Source organism: Talpa occidentalis, unplaced genomic scaffold (genome assembly GCF_014898055.3).
Source record: "Talpa occidentalis isolate TD23 unplaced genomic scaffold, MPIMG_talOcc4v2.1 talOcc4.11, whole genome shotgun sequence".
NCBI lineage: Eukaryota > Metazoa > Chordata > Mammalia > Eulipotyphla > Talpidae > Talpa > Talpa occidentalis.
In genome coordinates this window covers 8,001,708-8,024,112 of record NW_023601104.1, presented here as the reverse complement: position 1 = coordinate 8,024,112, position 22,405 = coordinate 8,001,708, and the positions used below count along the sequence as shown (strand labels likewise).

The window sequence follows — 22,405 nt, the reverse complement described above, 5'->3', positions numbered from 1 at the left end:
CAGGAGACAGTCATAGGTCACTGGGTTTTAGAAAGAAAATCTTAAATTTTAATTTTTTTATTGCTGAGATATTGAAGAGAGCTTAAAAAAAAATTGAGTCCTATTCCTTTGGACTGTCCTCACATGTGATAATCACTTGCAAGTTTGAAAGATCTTCCATAACCATTTTCAGGTTTGATAATTCACAAGAAGGACTCATAGAACTCACTGAAAGTTACTACACTTGCAGTTATTATGGAGGTCATTATAGGGAAAGGATAAAGATTAAATCTGTCAAAAGAAGAAGCTGTTACGGCCAGAAATATCAAATATGGATTTTCTGTTGTCCTCTCCCTGTGGACATATCATACTGTTGGCACTGATGTGTGACAGTACTCAGGGAGTATTGTTTACCAGTGAGGCTCATATGAGCTACAGTGTCCATAGTTTTTTATGGGGCTCTAATACATGGACATTATTCATTGTCCACATGTTGATCTCAATCTGCAGGTCAACTTATAATGCATAACCTAAAGCCCCACTCTTAGTCACATTCTTGGTCTTTTGACTGTCCATCCCTTCTCCCCCAGGACTATATAAGTATGGCATCCCTTGCCTAAAATCACATCGTTAAACTATCTGGTATGATCCAAGGTTTCCAGTCAAAGACACTGTTATTTCTGGAGGGCCCAGAAATACCTTCTAGAACATTAGAACATACACCAGATGCTTCCTTTGAGCAACACAAAATTCTTACTACTCTGATGTAACTTTGTTGAATCATCCCATCCTTCAGTAAAGACTTCTTCACACATGTGAAGGAAAAATTTATCCTCAGTCCCACTAATCTGATGGAAATGCTTTTAACGTTTTGGTATAGATCCTTCTGGATAGCTATATTAGATAGATTAAGCATAGAAACATTTACTCAGCTTTTCTTTCTTCCTCCCTAAATTAAATTAACACAAATTAGAAAACTAATCAGGAGAGTCAAATCAGCAAATGTTTGGCTTAGATGAGACCTTTGAGTATATCTAGCTCTTCGGAAAGGTGAAGTGATTTGTTCAAGACCAATGGAGGTAGTGAGACAGAGCTCAATCAAGATTCCAAGCCCAGTGTCTTCTCTTACAATAAAGGGAAACTCTAAAGACCTCCTTTTAGAACCAAAGGATGTTAGTGAATTTTTAAAAATAGCACTGCCTTGTTGATGTATGGTAAGACAATCCTGATGGCTTATTTTTTAAAAAGACTTATTTATTTATACAAGAACTGGGGTGCAGGTTAGAGGCGTGGGAGGGTGAGAGGATTCACCAGAGACAGAATGGGGAGCAGAACAGGCAGACATACTGAAGACACTGCTGAGGGGAGCAGCGGGCGAGACAGGAGAGGTCTGCTGCACCATATGGGTTTCTCCCTGGATGGCTGGGAATGGAACCCGAGCTGCAGAAGCTGCACCAAGGGGGAGGCCCCCTACTGGCTTTTTGATTGATTTGGTTTTGCCCCAGAATTTGGAATAACTTCCATATTCGTATTTTAAATTATGTCTACAAGACAGCTGCTCAACTGCTTGCAAATTTTCCTGATTAGCTGAATTGTATGCTGCTGAAATAGTCAACTGGATTTCATGTTGGTAGATATGGCAAGATATCTAAAATTCAACACTCTGAATCTCTCCAGTCCTTTGGAAAAAATTCCCTTGCATTTGCTCCCTCCTTGTCTTTATTAGAAAGCTATTAAATTTTATGTTTTTCAGATTCCAATCTGGAACCTAGTTTTCCAACTGCTTTCTCATTCCTCTGACAAATTTTATACACATATAATCAACTTCTTTTTCTCTGTGTATTGGACAAGGTTGGAGATTGCTAATTGGTCCAAATGGCATAAAAAGGGGCAAGACTTATTCTTCTGTTATGCAAACCTGGTGCTACAGACTATATGGGTTTGTGTTCCTTCAAATTCATATGTTAAAGCCTAATTTTCAAATGTGATGGAATTGAGAATGTGGTGATTAGGAGTTGATTAGGCATGGGATTGAAACCCTCATGAATGGGATTAGCACCCTTTTCAAGGACACTCCAGGGAACTCTGTTGCCCTTCTGCCTTGTGAAGGCACAGCAAGAAGAGGATGTCTATGAAGAAGGGAGCAAGTTCTCACCAGACGCCAAGCTGCCGGCAGCTTGTTCTTAGACTTCTCAGCCTTTAGAACTGGAAGAAATAAATTTATGTTGTTTATAGGTCACAGTCTATGGCACTTTTGCTATAGCAGCCTGAATGGATTAAGATGGGGAGGAGAAGGGGTGAATTAGGGGATGCACTTTTATTAGCAACAACAGCATCATGAACAGGTACTGTAAGTAAAAGCTGACTTGTTTTCATTTCAGCTGATGAAAATTACCTGCTACTACTCCAAACCATTTCTGTCTACTGTCTGGATTTGTCTCAGCTATGGCTGATGAGTGACAAATCATTTGGGCTAACTGGAGATCTGTTTTAAACATGCAAAATGTAATTATTACGGAGAGGAAGTTTAGTACCTAAGAGCACCTCAGTTTGGTCATCTCTTTTGTGCGATTAACTGAAATCAGCTGCAGTGAAGAGCTAAATTCTGATGAAACAAACTTGGAACTGCATGTGGGGGTCAGGCATAGGACAGAGCAATGCAGGTCTTTGGATTGCAGAGAGATTCAGGAGGCCCGAGAGGAAAGATGGCAAGAGTAGAGATGGGAAGACCCTCCACTTTTTCATTTGGTGTGGTTCTGAACTGTGTGGCATGAAGTCGAGGAATTTTCACAGGGGTGGGTACATGACCTTTCAGCTGCTGAAAAGAAAGTATTGCAAATGTTGGTAAAGCTATAGAAAGAGCAAAAGTGAGACAGATTAGCTATGTGCATTATGAAGTATACATTCTGATTTTATTTGTTTTCCAAATGCAGAGAGATGAAAGTTCATCTACAAATATGGAAGTTACAAAGAATCTTCACTGGTGCCCTTTTGTGGAGTTGTCACCACTACCATGTCATCAATCCTGGTGATTTAACTCACATACACACATGCATTACCTATTGCTACAATGGCTACTCATGGTTAAATTGGTGCATAATTGTCATATTACACTATGAGCAGAAATCATGTCTTTGGGGAAAAGTTTGTTTCATATTCCATAGCACAGTGTAAGGTCAGGACTGGACACAGTGCAGGTTTTCTGATCCCATGCAGACCGGGTAAAGGAGGAGTCAGAGTCCTCAGTAGTTTTGCAGGTCCTTTATTGGGGTTCACCAGGCATATGGCAGGCAGGGGTGCTGGCTGGGGGGCTGGGGGGCTGTCAGGCCTCCCAGCCCCCAGCAAGTCTTCACTCTATCTGGACTCTCTGGCGTTCGTTCTGCTGCTTCTCGGCTTCTGCTTCGGCTTCTACTGCGGCTTCTGCTGCTGCTTCTGCTGCTGCTGGCGTCCCCCCATGATGCCGCCCTTAAAAGCACAGTCTTAACTCAGCTGAATCCCATCTACCTATGCCCACACCCTATTCCAGGTGCCCGCCATCAGGCATGCATTCAGGACAAGGATCCATCATCTATCCTGATGGCGGAAGGGCAGAAAAGCCTTTACCCTACACACAGTGTTTGTATTTGTTGAGTGAATGGCTGGCTCCTCTTACTCACCCAAGGTATTTTTTTGTCTCCCTTTCAAGTCTTGTTTCTAATCTACATCACCTGCTCTTTTCAAAGTCTGATATGTTACCCTCTTGGAAATCATTGCTACCTCTGTTCACGTTCGGTAGCCTAGGGCACAGGGCCTGGCTCTCATTGTGGGCCTCCCCTCCCCCCCACAACCCTTCCACAGGCTGCCAAGTGTTCTTGTTTGGGAGGAGGTCATGACTAGAAACCACAACTAACCAATGACTCAGCAACCTCTTCATTGGAGTTTCCTCCCTACCCAGACTAATTTGAAGACTTTAGGGAAATAAAACTAGTCTCTCCCACACGGAGTTGATGACTCCTGGGCTTATATGTCTTATGATCTCGCTCAGTCATACAAACCTTCCTTGCCGTTCGTTAGCCTCCTTCATTTGTTAAGGTATAGAGATAAACTGGGGATTCTACAATTATTGCGAGTTTACTATACAAAAAAAAGAGAAAAAGATGCATCTTGTCTCTCCACCCATCCAGGTCTCACAGAGATGGGAGTGTTCAGGATAAAACAGTGGCAAGGATAGTAGGATTAACTGCAGCAATTTCTGTATTTCATCCCAGTGCTCTTTGCCCAGTGCTGGATCATTGTGGTGACGCAGCCATTTTCTAATTCTGCTCCTGTACCACACAACTCTTTCTCTGTTGCCTACTCCATGACTTCAGCATAGTTACCATATTTTCTTTTCTTTTTTTTTTTAAAGATTATTTATTTATTTATTATTTATACAAACACTGGGTATAGTCAGAAGCGCGGGAGGGTGAGAGAATTCACCAGAACCAGAGCGGGGAGCAGAGCAGGCAGAAGGACCGAAGTACACTGCTGAGGGGAGCAGAGGGCGGCAGGAGAGGTCTGCGCGCCATGCGGGACCCTCCTCCAGTGGCTGGGGAGCAGCCGGGGATCGAACTGGCGCTGCAGAGGCTGTGGGCAGCTTCGCAACCCAGCGCTCAACCGCTGCGTCACCGGGGAGGCCCAGTTACCATATTTTCAACTGCCTTAAGGTTTCTGTGTTATTTTATTATCTAATGAATTGCTCTGAAGTCTCCCTTCAGATTCCTCACTTTCTGCCCCCAAATGCATATATATGAATTGACCTTCTAGATGGTGGTATTGTCCTTCCAAGATCCAGGGCCTTTGTGTGTTAGAGGCCCCATGGCAGGCCAGGTTACAGATCACTGATTATTAGAGATGCACACTTTCTCTTTCTCCAGTTCCGTAATCTATCTTCAGAATGAAAAACCCTGTGGTAGACAACATATGACCCACGTGTAAGTCCAGTATCTTAAAGTTCTTAAGCCCTTAAGTTTATCCTAACCTGTTGTGCACAACTAAAAATAAATCTGAATTGTGCATTACAATTGATCTTAGGAAGTCAAGTCATTTATAAATTTCCCCTCTTCAGGTTTTTTTTTTTCTTTTTTGTACTATCTGAAGGATACTTACTAGTTCTGTGAATCCCTTCTGCTTGTTACATGCCCATTTCAGTCTGCCAAAACTTACTCTTGGTTGCCCTGTTTCCATTTTATGAAAAGTGGTTTTGTCCAGGGTTGCCTCTTTGAGGCTGAGGAAAGTGGTCCTGAAAGGACATTAGGCTACTTTTCGGTGATAAAGTTCCATCTGTCTTCTCCAGGGCCTTGGTTACACGGGGGTGTGTATCAGTAGTTACTGAAGTGGACTCTTAAGATCTGTATGATTTTATCTACGGAAATGGAAATTATTCCTCAGTCGTGTTAGTTAATGATAGCAACTATGACAAAGTGCTTGTGTCAGTCAGGATCCCCAGATAATGGTTAACTTGAAGAGTCTAATAAAGGACCAATTTATACAAAGATCACCAAGGGGCCTCCCGGTGGCGCAGTGGTTGAGCGCTGGGTTGCGAAGCTGCCCGCAGCCTCTGCAGCACCGGTTCGATCCCCGGCTGCTCCCCGGCCACCAGAGGAGGGTCCCGCATGGCGCGCAGACCTCTCCTGCCGCCCGCTGCTCCCCTCAGCAGTGTACTTCGGTCCTCCTGCCTGCTCTGCTCCCCGCTCTGGCTCTGGTGAATTCTCTCACCCTCCCGCGCTTCTGACTGTACCCAGTGCTTGTATAAATAAATAAATAAATGTTTAAAAAAAAAAATGGTCACCAAGGTATAGCTCTCCAGGGCTGGAACGTGAGTTCCCATTATTACTCCTGTAGTGAAGAGGCAAGGAAAGGGAGCAGTTTTCTTGACATGATGTGCCAAGTGCGTTAGAGCCACATGTATCAAACAACGGAGAACATTTGGCAGAAGCTGGGACCTTTGGTCAAGGGATGCAGTCAGTTCATTGCAGCCCAATAATGAGGGATCTGGGTAAAGTAAGTGGCCTAATCTCAGATTCTTCCTTCTCTTGCTCTGACCTTCTTCTCAGACAAGCCCAGTCAAAAGCGTGAGAGTAAAGAAGCCCACAGATGTAGTCTGTGCAGGACAAAGAGCATGCAGAGAAGAGGGGAGAGTAGATCTTCAGGGGCTTTGGGAAGATATCCAGCATTCTGTTTTCCATTCTCCCCAAATTCCTTCACCCCAGAAATGGGCAGTTGTCCCTTTTGTAATTTTTAAAAATGTAAACAGTGTAAATGAGGCAAGAATATGACTTTTATAATATTTACCTGAAAGCTTGAGGATAACAGGGGATGAAGAAAAAGCATAGAAGCCTCAACATAGCCTTTCAACTCCTAAGCCCATGTCTTAGGCAGGGCGTTCCTCACTGCTTCCTTCCTCTTCCACCCTGGCCGGGACATGTTGGAGGGGTTGGTCACCCTCATCCTAGTGGTAGGTTTTTTATTTTTTGTTTTGTTTTAAACTCCCTCTTATGACCAAAATCTGACTGTACTCTCCCAAACCCCCTAAGAGAGAAAGAGTTTCCCATGTTTTCCTGTTTCCTTTCTTATCCAGGATGATCAATTATGAGAACATTCATTTCATCAGGGGAAACCATTATCCTCACTCTAAGGAATGGTCTGGCTGTGGTATGTATTTCTGTGGTCAGAGTGATAATGTCATGAGGTCCAAAAGTTCTGAGTGATGAGGAGGCAGGTCAGGGTGGGAAGAACACCAGTACAGCAGGCTAACCCAGAGCATGGAAGGAGGGACCATGGGCCGGGACTGTTACCTAGAGGTCTAGGAAGGTACTCAAGGTCTCTGAAGAGTACCAAGTTAGAAGAAGGCCTGGATCAAATTTCATGTGCTCACTTGCTAACTATTTGACCTTTAGCATATGACTTAATTACTGTGAGCTATAATTTCTATTTTATTCTTCTTTTTTATTTAATAAAAGGGATCATGGGGCCTCAATGGTGGCACAAGGGGTTAAGCACAGCACTGTGAAACTATGTTCGATCCCCAGCTGGCCAGGAGCTACCCACATGGCACAGCAGACCTCTCTTGTCTCGCCCGCTGTCCCCCTCAGCAGTGTATTTCAGTGGATTCACCTGTTCTGCTCCCCACTCTGTCTCTGGTGAATCCTCTTACCCCCCCACACCCCAGTTCTTATATGCATAAATAAATCAATCTTAAAAAAAGGGGATCTTGATGTGTGAAAACATACAGAAAACACTATGCAAAACTGCGCTACAGGTGAGCATAGGCACTTTCTTTCAATTCTGACAGCCTTTCTGTTGCTAAAACCTTCACATGTGTCATATACTCTCACTATGTCAGTCAGTACTTTTTGGGGGCAAAAACAGGAACTTAGGAGGGGAAACCTGGAGATATTTTGTGAGTAGGTACTTGTGTAGTTGAAAAAGTCCCTTGGATCATGTCTAGTTGAGGAACTTTCTAGAAAGAAATTTACATACTTGTGGGGGGGTAGAAAGAGCTACAAGTTATGTTTTATTTAGTTTTCTCAGAATAGTAAAGTTGCAAAATTACCTGTCAAACTTTAAGATCAGGCCATTTCACATGCAAAGATTCATTTCTCTCTTCGAAACACAGAATTTCTGGCAAAATCAAGCCAATGTTCTTGAATGCCAAAATCCAACCGAAGCTAAGTAGTGACTGCCTCTTAGATGTCCCACACATTCTCAGCTGGTGTCACCTACTTGTGTCACATTGACAACTGAGTTTGCCCTCTCTGGTCTGGATATTAAGAACCAGTGATATTGGAGCTGAAGGACATCAAGACGACACTGAGGCCTGGTTTTGCTTTTAGTCAGGATTTGTGTTGTGCCATTTATAGCAGAATCTTTCTGCTTTAAACCTCTTCCATGTGCAGGTAAAGAGGAAACTCAACAACGCAGAAGAGAGCAGAACTGAGGCCAGCTCCCTCCCAGCCAAGAGCCCTTTCCTAGCACGGCGTGCTCCTTCTCAAACAGCCTATCCATTTCTGAAGCCCGCTCAGTGGAGCCATTGTTAGAAAGGTCAAACCTTGGATGAGCAAGGCTTCTGGAACCTCTCTGAGAGCTTCCAAACCGGAACACACACTAGCCCCAGTGTGGCTGACCTTGAGTCTGGCCGCCCAACCCACCGGAACAAACGTGAGCTGCGCAGCAGGGCCGGAAGGACGGCGAGTTTCCAGCAGCTAAAGTCCTTGACCCTCTGGCAAGGTTCCCAGGCTGAAGAAACCCTCTGGGTTTCTTAGTATGGGTTGGGGAAGGACAATGAGGGTGGGGAAGGTGGGGCAAAAAACAGGGATAGACAGAGCACATAGCTCTTTTCTCTTTTCCCAGAAATCGAGTGTTTGTGTTCCTGTGCCACATATGTGCATTGAGGTTTTCTTTTTTTTTCCCCTCCAGTTTTGAGGTTGGTGTGTTGCTGTATTGCTGAGTGTTTGTTTTGGCTGCTGGAGGAAGTATTGACAAAGGAAGTGGAAGAACAAACAGAATTTTGTAAGCAGCCGGCCTGAGAGGAACAATAAAGCGGAACTGGAGACAGCCTGTCCTGGTTGAGACTCTCTGAGATTGTTTAATGCCACATCCCCCAAGCATGTGGCCGCTGAGGAGTGGGAACTCGGGCTGCTAGAGCTAGAGGGGTCAAGGTGCACTTCCCAGGGCTCTGAATTGTGCTTCAAAATGCTATTCCATGCTTTGGCAGAGGCCTTCTCTGTGCCTCAGTTTCTCCCATATGCCTACTGTGTAAAATTCTGCCGCAACTGGTGTTTTTAGAAGGAGATAGTCTAGGCCAGGAAAATATGTGTGTGTGTGTGCAAATAATAAAATTATGATATAGGATTGTGAAAATAATGCTATAAATACTTGGTTTTATCTTTAGAAAATTTTAAACACCTGGAGATTGTCAAAATTCTGAGTGATTGTTTAATGAAATGTGGAAAGAACACTTTTCCTTTCCATCTGCCTAAAGACTAGCTAGTGATGGGAGGAAACTTAACATACTCAAAGCACCTTGGTGGGCTTGAGAGACACGCCCAGCAGTTTTCAATCCTGGGTGATATATGTACTCACAGGGCATATGTTTGGAGAAACCCCTTTGCTATAGATTTCTTAGAAAATGGATCAAGGTACACCAGAAATAACTGAGGTACATTTAGTACTTGTTAGAAACAAGGGGCAGAATGAAATACCCTTTAAACTTTGCCCAAAGTGTAACAGGGTGGTCCCCAGGAAAGGGGGAGGTTCCCTACCCCACCCAAGGGAGGGTGGAGCTGAGCAGGAAGAGAAGAAGCTGCAGAAGAGACTGAGGAAGGAGCAGGATGGAGCCAGGAGACCTGGAGGAGGCGCATGGAGCCTAGAGACACGTGAAGAAGCTGCGCTTGTCTTTTGGTCGTGGACGGGGTGACACAGATGTGGGTGAGACCTATGGGGAGGTGACAATGGCGGCTTTTATCTTGATGTTGATTTTGCTCTTTTCCTTCCGGGATTGTCTGGTTGTTTCTGACCCTTTTCTGTGGGTCCCCACTGGAAGATGCTTTAGACTTGTGGCAGGCTTTGGGGCCTTGCTCTGGGCCAATCCCATTTGGATGGACTTTTACCCACGAGGGGACGGGTAACTTTGGGTGCTTCATTTAGAACTAGACTCTGCCTTACCTGTATTGTTTCCTAGTTTTATTAAAGTTCCTTCCCCTTAAAGTCTCCTATGTTTTCTGTTGATGCGGCGGATGGCAGAACCCATTTAGAATAGGCAGGTTTGCGGGGTTTGGGCTGCCCCTCTCCCTGTCCTATAACAAAAGGGCTACTAAGGAGATGGATGAAACCTCAGGTTTAGATGAATGCTCGGAGTTGTCCAGTGCTTGAGACTGACTTACATTGAAACTGTTCCTGGGCTGCTAGGTGCAAATGTCCCTAACATGGTGATATTTTCTGAAGGATTTTCTGCAGTTAAGTAAAAGAAATATATCCTTTTTTTCCACAATGACCAGAGAAAACCACCTAGGTATTAGGTAAGAGCTTGCATGAAAAGCTGCATTGTTATCTGTGAAAGGCTAGATTGCTTCAAGGAATATAATGTCCTTTTTTTCCTCTGCTTCCATAAGGTGATAAGCAAAGTGGAGGAGGTGGGGCAGATGTCATTAAAAACGCTGAAGTTAAAGGAAGCTTCATGACTTTGTAAAACAGCACAGCTGCAGCAGTTAGTTCCCTTGGATCTATGAAGACTGGTTACAGGACAGGGTCTTTTTCCACATGTGGATCTGGACAAAAGGGCAGATGGAAGAGCTAGTATATTTAATGGAGAGGGAGCATCTGAATGTACAAGTCAATAAATATGCAAAGTATATCTCTAAACCGGTATCAGTTTAAATTTACCTCTAAATGTGCATGAGCAGATGTATCTCACTAAGGTTTCAGGTACTTTTTGTTTTCTGGATCCCGGCTGAAAATATTACCTTGGAAAGTGGCTGTGCTTCATGCTTTAAGGTTTCGATGTGCAAAAGGTACCTATTGTTCTGCAGGGGGAGAGGATGGCCTTAGTATTGTCTCTTGACTGTACCCTGAATTTTTTTTTTTAATCTTTTTTTTGAATTGAGGGAACATTGGTTTGCAAAACTGCATATAATTGAGAGGTGTAGGATCACAGCTCCAGTCTGTCACCATACCACATCCACGACCAAGGCACCCCCCACAATCCTCCACCGTAGTCTGCTGGGCTCTTTCCACACTTTGCTCTGCACCCTCCCCCTGGGGTAGCCTTAGTTCTACAGACAAAGTTCTAGGGTTTGTTATTAGATCAGTTTTGACTGATCCTTTGTTTTGTTTCTTTATATTCCATATGTAAGTGAAATCATCCCCTATTTGTTCTTCTTCTTCTGACTTATTTCACTTAGTATTATCCCCTCCATCTTTTTGAGGTATAATTGGCAAAAATGGTGTATATATATATATATATATATATATATATATATTTATATATATATATGTTTTGACATATATGTATTGATTTGACACATGAATATGATATTTCTCCCTCGAATTTCTGTATTTAGAAACACAGAGAACTACCTTTTGGGAAATTACTTTTTTTTTTTTTTTTTAGACAATACTGGTGCCTGTTTAATATTTGAGTTAATGAGGGAGAAAAATGAGATCTTCACCAAAGTTATGTGGAAATAGATTCTGGTACAAATTCTGGAAAAATGAACTTAACGTTTTGTGGGCTGTTGGGAACACCACTTGGCCATCGATGTGACTTGTTTTCACCTTTACATATCTGTACTGTGGAATGATCTTACTACAACATAGGTTTTTTTTTGAGGTGGTCCCACTTTTGCATATTTATAGTTTCTATAAATCATTTTAATGCCAGAAAAATGATATTTTTTATATTTTGATATGTAAATAATATCTCTTAGATTGCCTTTTTATTTTTTTGGCAGTTTTATGGTTTTATTAACACAATGTAACATGCACACAAAATGTCTCTGTCCCTTTTGCTGTGCAGCCCAGCACGGGGATTGGTGATGCCCATGGCTGCTGTTTGCTCTTTCCATGGTGACTTTACCATTCTTGGAGGAGATTTGGGAAGCCATTTCAGCACAGTAAGACTGGTTGCACATCAACACTTTGAGCTCCCTCATGTTGTGCACCAGGAACTTCCAGAAAATACTGAGAAACTTGTGTTTTCTTGTTGCTCCCATAACCAGTGTTGGGCATCAAGATCTGGCTCTTGAACCTTCTGTGCACCCTGTTAATGATGCCTCTGGGTTCCTGCCACTTATAATAAATTTTGACCTATCGGCCTGACTGGTGCCAAATGAACTTGTTGGCCTTCTTTTTGATGATCTCAGGCTTTCTGAGGAGTCTGAGGGCAGCCATGACACTGAATGGGAGACGGCTGCTACCTCTCTGAGCAGCCCTGAGGAAGAGAGGGGAAGATCTAGATTGCCTTTTAAAAAAAAATGGTCTTCTGGAACTTAAAAAAGGGCTTTATTGAGATATAATTCACATACTCTAATTGTTACTCATTTGGAGTGTAGTCGTTCAGAGAGTTGTGGCTTATTATTACAGTCTTATTGGAGAACATTTCATTATCCCATCAAAAAATCTATTAACAGTTATTCTTTGTTCTCCCCTCTCTCCAGCTCTTGGTAACCACTAATCTACTTTCTGTCTCCATAGACTTGCCTATTCTAGACTTTTTATACAAACAGGGCCATGCACTATGTGATCTTTTGTGACTGGCTTCTTTCTCTATGTTTTTGAGCTTATTGATGTTGTAGCATGTCTCCATACTTTATTTGTATTTCTGAATAACATTCCATTGTATGACTCCCTCACATTTTATTTATCTGTTCATCAGTTGAAGAGCATTTGGGTTGTTTCCACTTTTGGGCTATTATGATTAATACTGCTGTGTATTTTCATGTGTACATTATTATATGGATATGTTTTTATTTTTTCTTGGGAATATATCAATCCATGGATTTGCTGGATCATATAATAAGTTCATTTGCTTGCAGAGAAGTATGACTGTGATTTCTAGAAAAAGCCAGGACCCATAGCGGGGCAACCTCTTTTGTGGCTATGTTGTGAAGATACCAGTACAGAATTTTTTTTTTAAAGATTATTTATTTATACAAGAACTGGGGTACAGGCCAGAGGTGTGGGGGGTGGTGAGAGGATTCACCAGAGACAGAGTGGGGAACAGAACAGGCAGACCGACGAAATACACTGCTGATGGGAGCAGCAGGTGAGACAGGAGAGGCCTGCCGCACCATGTGGGACCCTCGCCGCCAGCCGTGACTGAACTGGCACTGCAGAGGCTGCGGACAGCTTCACAGTGTGGCACTCAACCGCCTGCACCACCGGGGGAGTCCTACTAGTACAGAATTTGTGGGAGACCAACCCTAATGTCACCCCTAGTTATCTCTGCCTTCTGGTGTCCACATCATAGCTTTGGGCTGGAGTAGCGACTTGCTTCTGACCAATAGACTATCTCCATTTTAGCTGACCAGAATTCTCCTTGTGGGCTTGGTGAAGTAAACAGGATGTTTAAGAAATCTATGTGGAAAGGAACTGCAGGTGGCCACTAGGACCTGAGAATAGTAGCCTCCAAAAAACTGGGGCCCACGTCACATAACTGCAAACAAAAATTCTGCCAACAACTCAATGGACTTGGAGGTAGATTCTTCCCCAGTTGAATCTTTCATGAGAATGCAGCCCAGCTCATTCCTGGATTGAGCCTGTGAGTCTCCAGCCTATGAGACCCTGAGATGAGGACTCATCAATTCTTCCCTAGACCCCTGATTCATGGATACTGAGAGAATGAAAATGTGGTACTTTGTTCAGCTACATTTGTGGTAACTTCTTATGCAACATTAGAGCACTAATTTAGAAATCCAAGATTTGGTTCCATTATACAACACGAGCTGAGTTTACTTATTTACTTATATGCTTTCTTTACTTACATGCCTGTTTTACTTATCAGTGTGGCTATCACAAAAAAGATAAACTGCTTTGGAAATTCAAGTAAGTGCTTAGGGGCTGTGGAGTAATCTCGACCTGGAGTATAACTTCTAGAATAAGAAAAGAAAAAGTAAGAAGTAAGAAAAAAAAGTTCCATTCTGACTGCTTGACTCAGTGGGATATATACCTCTCTAGAAGCTGTTTTCTAAGAAGAAATAAGAATCAGAATAAAAGAGGCATAGTAATCTATTTAGTGAATATGGCAATTTATTGTGGACTGTGGGGTGGGACAGGAAGCATGAACTTGAGGCCATGCTCTTGTATGGTTTATGGAATAGTTCTAATTTGCCTCATGCTCCATGTAGGCATAAGCTTGAATTGATACTGACTTCATTAGCCACAAAATGACCAAAAAATCTAGCCTGGTGAACACCAGTTCTATTTTTAGACCCCACCTAGGACCATTTCATCTTTCTTACTCATCCATTTCTATGTTTAACAACTCCTTCTTTTTTTTTAGGTTCTGCTTCAGATTTATTTGTATACCAGTGCCCTGTAGACAGCAGCCTAGGGGTGACACCAGTCCTTTTGTCCTTACACGGGCAGACAACGTACTCTATTCTTAAGGCTTTGCGGGGGCCTGGACACCTTTGATGGCCTGGGTACCTTTGGCAGCCTGTGTTCCTTTGGGGACCTGTGCTGCAGCCGCATCCTTGGCCTGGGTTTGAGCTTTGCCCTTTGGCCGCGAAAGCCTGAGACCCTTGGCGATGTGGGCACGTGCATGTTTCCCAAGCTGGGGGTGAGCGATGTAGCAAGTCAGCTGAGCTTGAGGCTGCTGCCCTTTGGGATGTTAGCCCTGACCGTCTTGGTCTTTACAAGGGCCTTGATAGCCTCAGCACGTGCACTCATGGCCTTGGCATTGTTGGCCTGCATCTTCTTCAGGCCCTTCTTGTTATGCTTCTTGGCAAAGTGCATGTTCCTTAGGAACTTGGCATCTACCCCCTTAATAGATTCGTATCTTTGGGATTGGGGTTTCTTAATGCCATTTCTGTGCCATTTTCGGGATTGGTTGTGTGTGGTGTGGTTCTTGGACTTGGCCATGTCTGCACCGAGGCCCGCGGCTCCCCAGGCGCCTTGAGCCAGAAGAGAGTGTTTAACAACTCTTACACTAAGAAGTTTTAACTTAACAGCTCCTGTAAATCCCTTATTCTTCAGTTAAAGCCTGTGTTCTTTCATACCTGTCTCCAAACAGATAAGGACAGCTGATTATGTGAGTCTCCTGACTGTCTTTGTCATGCCATTTTGTTTTGTTACATTCAATTCCTGACTGCCTTAAGTGAGAAGAGTGAGCTGGATCTTACCCTGTAGCAGAGAGACACATGTGGAATGCCTCTTTACTTCAGAACATTAATTTCAGAGGCTGCACAGATGACTCACTGTGCGTTAACTAATATGGAAAATCATGCTGCGTATGACATACAGCTGCCAGACTTACCAGATGACTTGGAAGTTTCCTAGTTGGGAATGAAGCAGTTGAAACTGAGAGTCTGATACCCAACAGAGGGGAAGATTCAGGCATCACTAAAATTTCCATCTTCCTATATCTCACCTCAGTTGTCTCATAAAAAAGCAAAACATTGTTATGCTAAGGATGAGATTGACTGTGTTTCTCCTTTAATTCACAGCAGTGCCATCCATATGCTAGTCCTAAGGAAATGGAAAATGAATGAATCATTTTTTGACAGTGATGTATATATTACAGGACAAGTTTGCTAGGAAATTAGCAAAGATAACTTGGACATAGTAAGGGTAATTCCGTGAATAGAGTCTCATCATTGTCTTTGTTATTTTCTATATTGATAAAAGAATGTGGGATTATATTCTTACAGAACAAATAAGGCTGCTATTTATATTTACATAGCTGGTTTCATTGATTTTTTGATAGTTATTTCCATTTAATAATGTAATTTTTAAAAATACTTTATTTGAGCAGTATTGTTTTATTTATTTATTTTTAAATATTTACTTATTTATATGTAAAAGAACTGGGGTGTAGACCAAAGGTGGGGGGGATGGTGAGAAGATTCACCTCTCTGTCTCTGAGTGGGGACCGAGTGTGGAACAGAATAGGTTGATCCACTAAAGTACACTGCTAAGGGGAACAGTGGGCAAGATAGGAGAGGTCAGCTCTACCATATATGGGTTAGCTCCCTGGCCAGGTATTGAACTCAGGCCAGTGATGGCACTGAGACTCAACCTCTATGCCACCAGCGAGGCTGTAATAATATGTTTTTAGCTCTTTGCAATGCTGGCTTATTATGTTGTGATGTTGTCTTACTTCCCTATTCCATAACCTTTAGCTCTAGTTCTACAACAGACATTCTTGAGTCTCTACCTACTGTTCTACATTTATTCCTCTTGGTCATTGGTGGGAAATTTTTGAATGACAGGTTTTATCTTGGCTGCTCTTTCTCATATCTGGATCCTTGGTCCTCTTAAGTTGGGACTATCACCCTGCCAACCTTGGGGCACTGCAATTGTAATTCCAAATACCTCATAGAACCTTTTATAAAGATTTATATTTATTAATTTGGACCCAAACAGAAATTAACTAATTTTGCATTGCAATTACAAATTATCAAATTTTCCCTAGACCAGGGTTTTAAATAAGTAAGTTTCAAGGGCATGCATTGTCATGCACATTAAACCCAGAGGTAGAGAGCTGATTCTAACTAAGCATTTTGGTGTTTTTCTCTTTCTCCTAAATATGGATGTGCTAAGTAATTTTCATAGCCTTAGCCCGGCCGATTCCAGTTCATTCTGTGCTGCTTCCTCAAGTAATACCGGTGACTTAGTCAGTTTTCAACCTACGTCACCTCTCTAGCCTTTTATGAACATCAGACTTTGTTCAGCATGCTTTCCCTTCTGAAGTCCCCTTTAAGTGTCTCTGCTCAAGTGTCTCTTAAAGAAGAGGTAAATAGGTAGTACATGCCCAGGTGTTTTTGTTTTACTCAGAGTTGTTCATTCTTGCATTCAGCTAACAATCATGGCACTTTATTTTGTGTCAGTCCCTATGCTGGGTGCTAAGCATACAAAGAATAGTAAAACACTATTCACTCACCTGGAAGAATATCTAAAGATGGAGAGAATCATGCAAGCAAGTCATTATGACACGATGTAAGTTCTCCAGCAAGGCTAGGGTCTCTGAATCAGCCAGGAGGAGTCAGAGAAGGTAAAGATTTAGTTGGATCCTGACAGATGCACAGGGATTTAGCAGATGTGTAGGTATGAGGGGGTGGTGGCTGAAGAAGTAATTTATAGACTCAGGAAACAGCCTGAACAGCAGTGTGGAGCCTTGAAGGGGCCTGGTTGGTTTGGAGAATAATGACAAGGTGGGTGTTACTGGATGGTTTGTGTGTGTGTGTGTGTGTGTGAGTGACAGAGCATGCAGGAGAGTGCGAGAGCTCAAGAGAAACTCTGGGAGATGAGTTTGGGTAGGGGAAAATTTGGAAAAAGAAGGATATTGTAGGTTGGGTGTGAAATTCTGATGTGACTCTGTAGCAGTCATGTGGGACAGTGAAAGTCCTAAAACAAAATAGTTACTTGATGGGAAGATAGACATAGTGTGCACAGAGAAGTGTCTGTGTGAGACTGTCATTGGGTGAGATGGGTTAGAGGGAGGCTCTATAAAATGTCAACCACCTAGTGGAGACCACTGTCTCGGACTCCTTCTCTAGGGGGTCTGAGCATGAGGCTTTTGCAGCTGGATTGGGGCTTAACTAAGTCCAGGGGAGGGCAATGTAGAGAAAGCGTTCCAGTGAGAAAGATTTCAGATTTAGAATTATTAAGATGTTGTGATGGGTGGGATGAGGTTGATGAGAAAGGGTAAGTAAGGATGACTCCAGAATTTTCTCCTTGGGAGACTTACTTGCTAGTGACATTATTACTAAAATTAGAATCCTGGAGAAGAATAGAGATTTATATTGGGAAGGAAGAAAAGAGGTCGGGTGGAATAGTAAGTATATCTGGTGTCATATTCATATCCTCTTGGCTGTCCCTCTGTTTTGGCCATGGCTGATGAAAACTGTTACGAGACAGCATCCGTGCACTTATGCTGAGAGCATCTTACCACTGTGAATGGCACAAGTCCCCACTTTCTGCCCTGGGGCTTTCTGTGTTCAGGCTTTAAAAAGTTCAAGGGAAGGATTAGTTGTCAATCAGAAGGGATCTAAAGGGTAATGCTCCCACTTCTGTCCTCTGGATGTTCAGTATCAGGAGAATGGTCAATTCTGAAGCTTCTTAGGAGTGCCTGGCAAAGCCAACCCCTGTCCCTGTCAATGGAACCTCAATATCACACTTGTATGGTGTCTTCTTCCTTGTCTTAAGTGCTCAGTGTCCCTTAATTTTGATAATTATTTCTATGCCTGAGCTTCTGTTCTTTAGAATCACCTCTGAAATAAACTATTTGCAAATAAACTCTAATTTCAGGCTTGACTTTTCAAGGAACCTAAGTTAAATAGGAGGGGAAGTAAAGATTAGCTTGGTCTTAGATGACTTAAGTCTGACCCTCTGCTTATATTTTTGACTAAAGGATATAAATAGAGGCTCACATTCCATATGTATAAATATTTAAAAATTATGAACCAAGCTACAATTTATTCAATAAAATGTTACAGTCTCCACGTACCTGCATCTGATTCAATGTAGAATTCTTGGAACTCAGAGCTTTGTGCCAGAATGTGGCTACATGAAAATATCCAAATCCAGGCTCATCCCTCTTCTTTTTCTACCTTTGTCACTATCACACATTATGTATCAGTCAGCCTGCAAGCTCTGTCCCATAAAAGAGCCACCTCACACCTAGGATGTGTACAAAGTAGTGCAACTTACCCTCAGGAGAATCAATCTGAGGAGGAGGACTCGAGTTTCTGGAAGTAGGTCCTGGATACCTGGAATATGATTTACAAGTGGAGGTATGGGCTCTGAGGAGCCTGCAGAATTCTCTTCCTGTGATGAGTGTGGAAATTAGAGGAGAGCCAAGGTGGGGTTCTGTAGATCATGGTGCTTGGGGGCCTCCTGGCAGCATTTAGCCATGGTGCAGCCAAGGGACATCATGGTGGAGCTGTCGGGTAGGTCATTGGTGACATAATTGGAAATTGGCAGCATATGGGTTGTCACTGAAAGGTGGGAGTAGGTGGACTTAAACAGGAAGATTAGGTGGAGTGAGCAGAGAGGAAGGTCTAAGAACAGATCTTTGGAGGTGGCTGGGGAGGCAGTACCAGGAAAGAAGGCTAAGGATCACCAGCCTCTTGGAATGACTCAGAGTATTTCATCTGGATATGTTAAATGCATTTTATTCTCTTAAGCTAAGAAGGCAAACAGAAATTAACCCTTAAAGCAGCATGATTGTGCTAGAGTGTTTTCTCCTTGTGTTCACTTAGTATTCTATACATATGGAGAACTCTTGTTATATCAGTGGTCACATTATGTTTACCAGACTGTCTGAGACTTTGAGGACTCTAGTGTTTAATGTCCACATGAAGCAAAGTTTTACCTGGAAAGACATATAGAACTTTTGGAAGCATTAATAACTTCTTTAGACAAAGGATGTTATGGGATCAAGGGGGGAATTTTTGTGTCTCTAGGGGTCCATTTTCTCAGCAGTAATACAGGATTAATAGTATCATCGTTAGGTTATTGTGAGAGTCAGAGAAAATAATAGATACAAAAACCTTTTAATAAAAATTGAAATGTTCTGTACAGATGCAGTGTATTAGGCTGATTCTAATGCTTTCATTTTGAGGAACCTCAATTAGAAGCCCAGTTTTCTGAAAGGGCTTTAGTGCTTGTCTGACTCAATCATTCTTCAGAAAGGGTTCAGAAAGGGTTAGGAACTTACCCCAAATATTATAGCTATTTAGTGCAAAGACAGACTGAAAGTCTAGGTCCTTTGACAGCCTCCTTCCCTGTTGAGGAAGCCCACTTTCTAGAAGGGGGACAGAAAGAGAAGATAAACACATGAAAGATGTGAAAAAAGAATCCACTGGGAAAGTAAGCAATAGTGAATTTTGTGGTGCTCTGGTTTACTGACAATTGTGTTCTTGGTTTGCTGTGCAATCCTCTGTCAATTACTGTCACATCCCACCAGACACTGAGTGAATGAAGCATGACTAAACACTTGGGGCAGTCTTGAGGAATATCAAGGCATAGTCACCTTAGGATTTCATGTCAGTGAAAAAGATAGAAATTAACAAGTAATTGTAAATATCATGCAGGCAATGAAGTAAATGATTAAGTGTGAATAATTCAGAATTATGCTAGATTATGAACTATACGGGGATAGGGTAATGCTTCTTTTAAATGTAATTCAGCATTTGGCAAAGTGTTGGTATTCTGCAAATACTTGCTCAGTGATATAGTAGATGATATAGTAGATGTGAAAAGAACCTAGAAGGAAAAATGCCTCCTGTCCTGAGAGCACATGAAAGATGACCTAATCTGATCTGGGGGACAAGAAAACCTGAGGAAACACTATTTAAGTTGAGATATGAAGTGGTTGTCATGGTGAGGAAAGGCAAAGGAGCAATATATGAGAAGATGTGTAGGCAAAAGGGACCCCACATGTTCTGGAATTTCTGAAGAAGTCTAGCAAGGGGTGGTGGACAATGGTGAAGCTACAGTGTTACATTAATTATCTGTTCTGGCCCATCAAGTGACTATAGAACTTAGTGGCTTAAAACAATAAGCATTTATTATCTCCTAGTTTCTGTGTGTCAGGTATCTAGGAGTGGCTTAGGGCCTTCTATGAGGTTGTAATGAAAATATTGGTTGGGCATACAGCCTTCTGAAGGGTTGACTAGTGTTGGTGTATTTACTTCCAAGATTTTCACAGATGGCTGTTCAATCAGTCTTCAGTTCTCCACTGACTGTAGGCCAGAAATCTTGGTTCTTCAGCATTTGGGTCTCTCCATGGTGTTGCTAATGACTTGGCAGCAACCTTTCTCCAGAGTAAGTGTTCCATAAGATACAGAGAGGCAAAAGATGCCATGACTTTTATGATCTAGCTTCAAAAGTGATGTGTCACCGTTTCTACTGTGTTAGTGACACAAACTAATACAGGCATGAGAATGCCAGTGGGCTGGGGTCATTGGGGTTGTTTTGGAGGCTGCGTATACTACAAGAGGTAATAAAACATGGGGCCTCCCAGATAGTGGTGGGGTTAAAGCCTCAGTACCACCAAGCTATCACCAGCAACTGTGGCACAAGTTCGATTCCCGGCCAGGGAGCTACCCACATGGTGCAGCAGACCTCTCCTGTCTCTCTTGCTGCTCCCCTCAGCAGTGTATTTCAGTTGATTCACCTGTCCTGCTCCCCACTCTGTTTCTGATAAATTCTTTCACCCCCCACACTTCTGCCTACTCTCCAGTTCTTGTATGCATAAATAAATAAAAATAAATCTTTTTTTTTAAATAAAACAATGGCCAGAGAGAGTAAGGTTTTAGGCACTGTTAAGGGCTTTAGACTCTATTCTAAGAATGATGAGGAGATTTGAATGAGGGCACGGGACTTGCGATTTAGAGGCAGAACTACATCCCTGAAAGATGCAAGAGAACGTGGCAAGATGGATGCATGATCTCATTTCTTGGGCCTGGATGTCCATTAGTTCATTTAGTCAATATCTGTAGAACATGCATGTGTCAGGATATGTTCCTGATATGCAGAGGTGACATGACCTATTCATACCCTGACTTCCTGGGGCTTACAGTCCAAGAGAAAACAGACATTAGTAAGTGGCAGTTACACTCAAGCACAGTAACTTCTATAATAGTATAAAGCACAGGTTCTTTGAATGCACTTAGAAAGGCATGTAAGTTGTTTTGGGGAGTCAGGAAAGGAGTCTTGGAGGGGGTGCCATCTAAACAGGAAACTGGAGGGTAAATAACTAAAAGGTAATGTTCTATGCATGAACACAGGTCAGGAAATGAAAAAGAGACTAGCTTTTTTGAGGAACAAAAAGTAGTTCTATGTGTCTGGAGTCTACATAGGAGGTGGGTGTGGATGGAGGCCTGACCAGTCAGTGTAGTAACTGGGGTCACGTCAGGGTGAACCCTTTGTACTTGTTAAGGAGTTTGGACATTATTTTGGGAACTAGAGGGAATTACTAAAGGGCCTTAAGAAGATGACAGGCACTCTAGAATGATTATTCTGACTGTGATATGAAGAATAATTTGAGAAGAGCATCTTCGGAAGCTGGGAGAGGAATACAGAAGCATTGATAATAAGACAGTTGTGAATTAATGGTGGTCCAAACAGGAATAAGTGAGAATTGCACTGGAGAGACATTTGGAGGTAAAGTTGCTAGAATCTGAAGATTATTCAGTTGGAAAGTAAGGTGGAGAAAGTCTAGGTTAGTGTTTAGGATTATGACTTAGTCTTCTGAGTTCTGGGCAGTGATTAAGATTGGCGCAAAAGATGGCAGGAGGGATACAATGATTGGAATTGAGGTACAAGGTCTGGACTGTGTCTTTGATCCACTTACTGGGAATCAGCCAAAGAGGTGGAAGGACATCATTAGTCAGCTTTACTTTGTTCTAAGTCTTCTGAAACTTACGTCACAGACTCTGAGAATAGGGGAGTTAAGTAGCTCCTTCTTACCATGGAGGTTGAAAGCAGGAAATGAAACAGTTCTTGAGGGTTATAAAGATTTTCTCCAATTCCAGGGCAAGCCAATAATGAACTCTTACACCTCCCAGAAGACAGTGGCATGAGTCCCATGAGGTTTTTTATGGTAGCAACAGGAAAGTCAATTATTACTTGAGATATTTTACTAAAAATATTCTACAACAGCAAATTTGCCTCCAGTAAGAAACTAGATCCTTCTTACTGGTATAAAAGCCTGTTTATAATTGCATGACAATTGCTTTGCACT

General features: G+C 42.4%; 2 pseudogenes; both read right to left on the bottom strand.

Annotated features, from left to right (window-relative positions):
• Positions 1 to 11,449: 11,449 nt before the first annotated feature.
• On the bottom strand, positions 11,450 to 11,886 carry LOC119239536 (60S ribosomal protein L32-like; annotated as a pseudogene).
• Positions 11,887 to 14,098: 2,212 nt separating this feature from the next.
• Positions 14,099 to 14,611, bottom strand: LOC119239535 (60S ribosomal protein L29-like; annotated as a pseudogene).
• Positions 14,612 to 22,405: the final 7,794 nt, after the last annotated feature.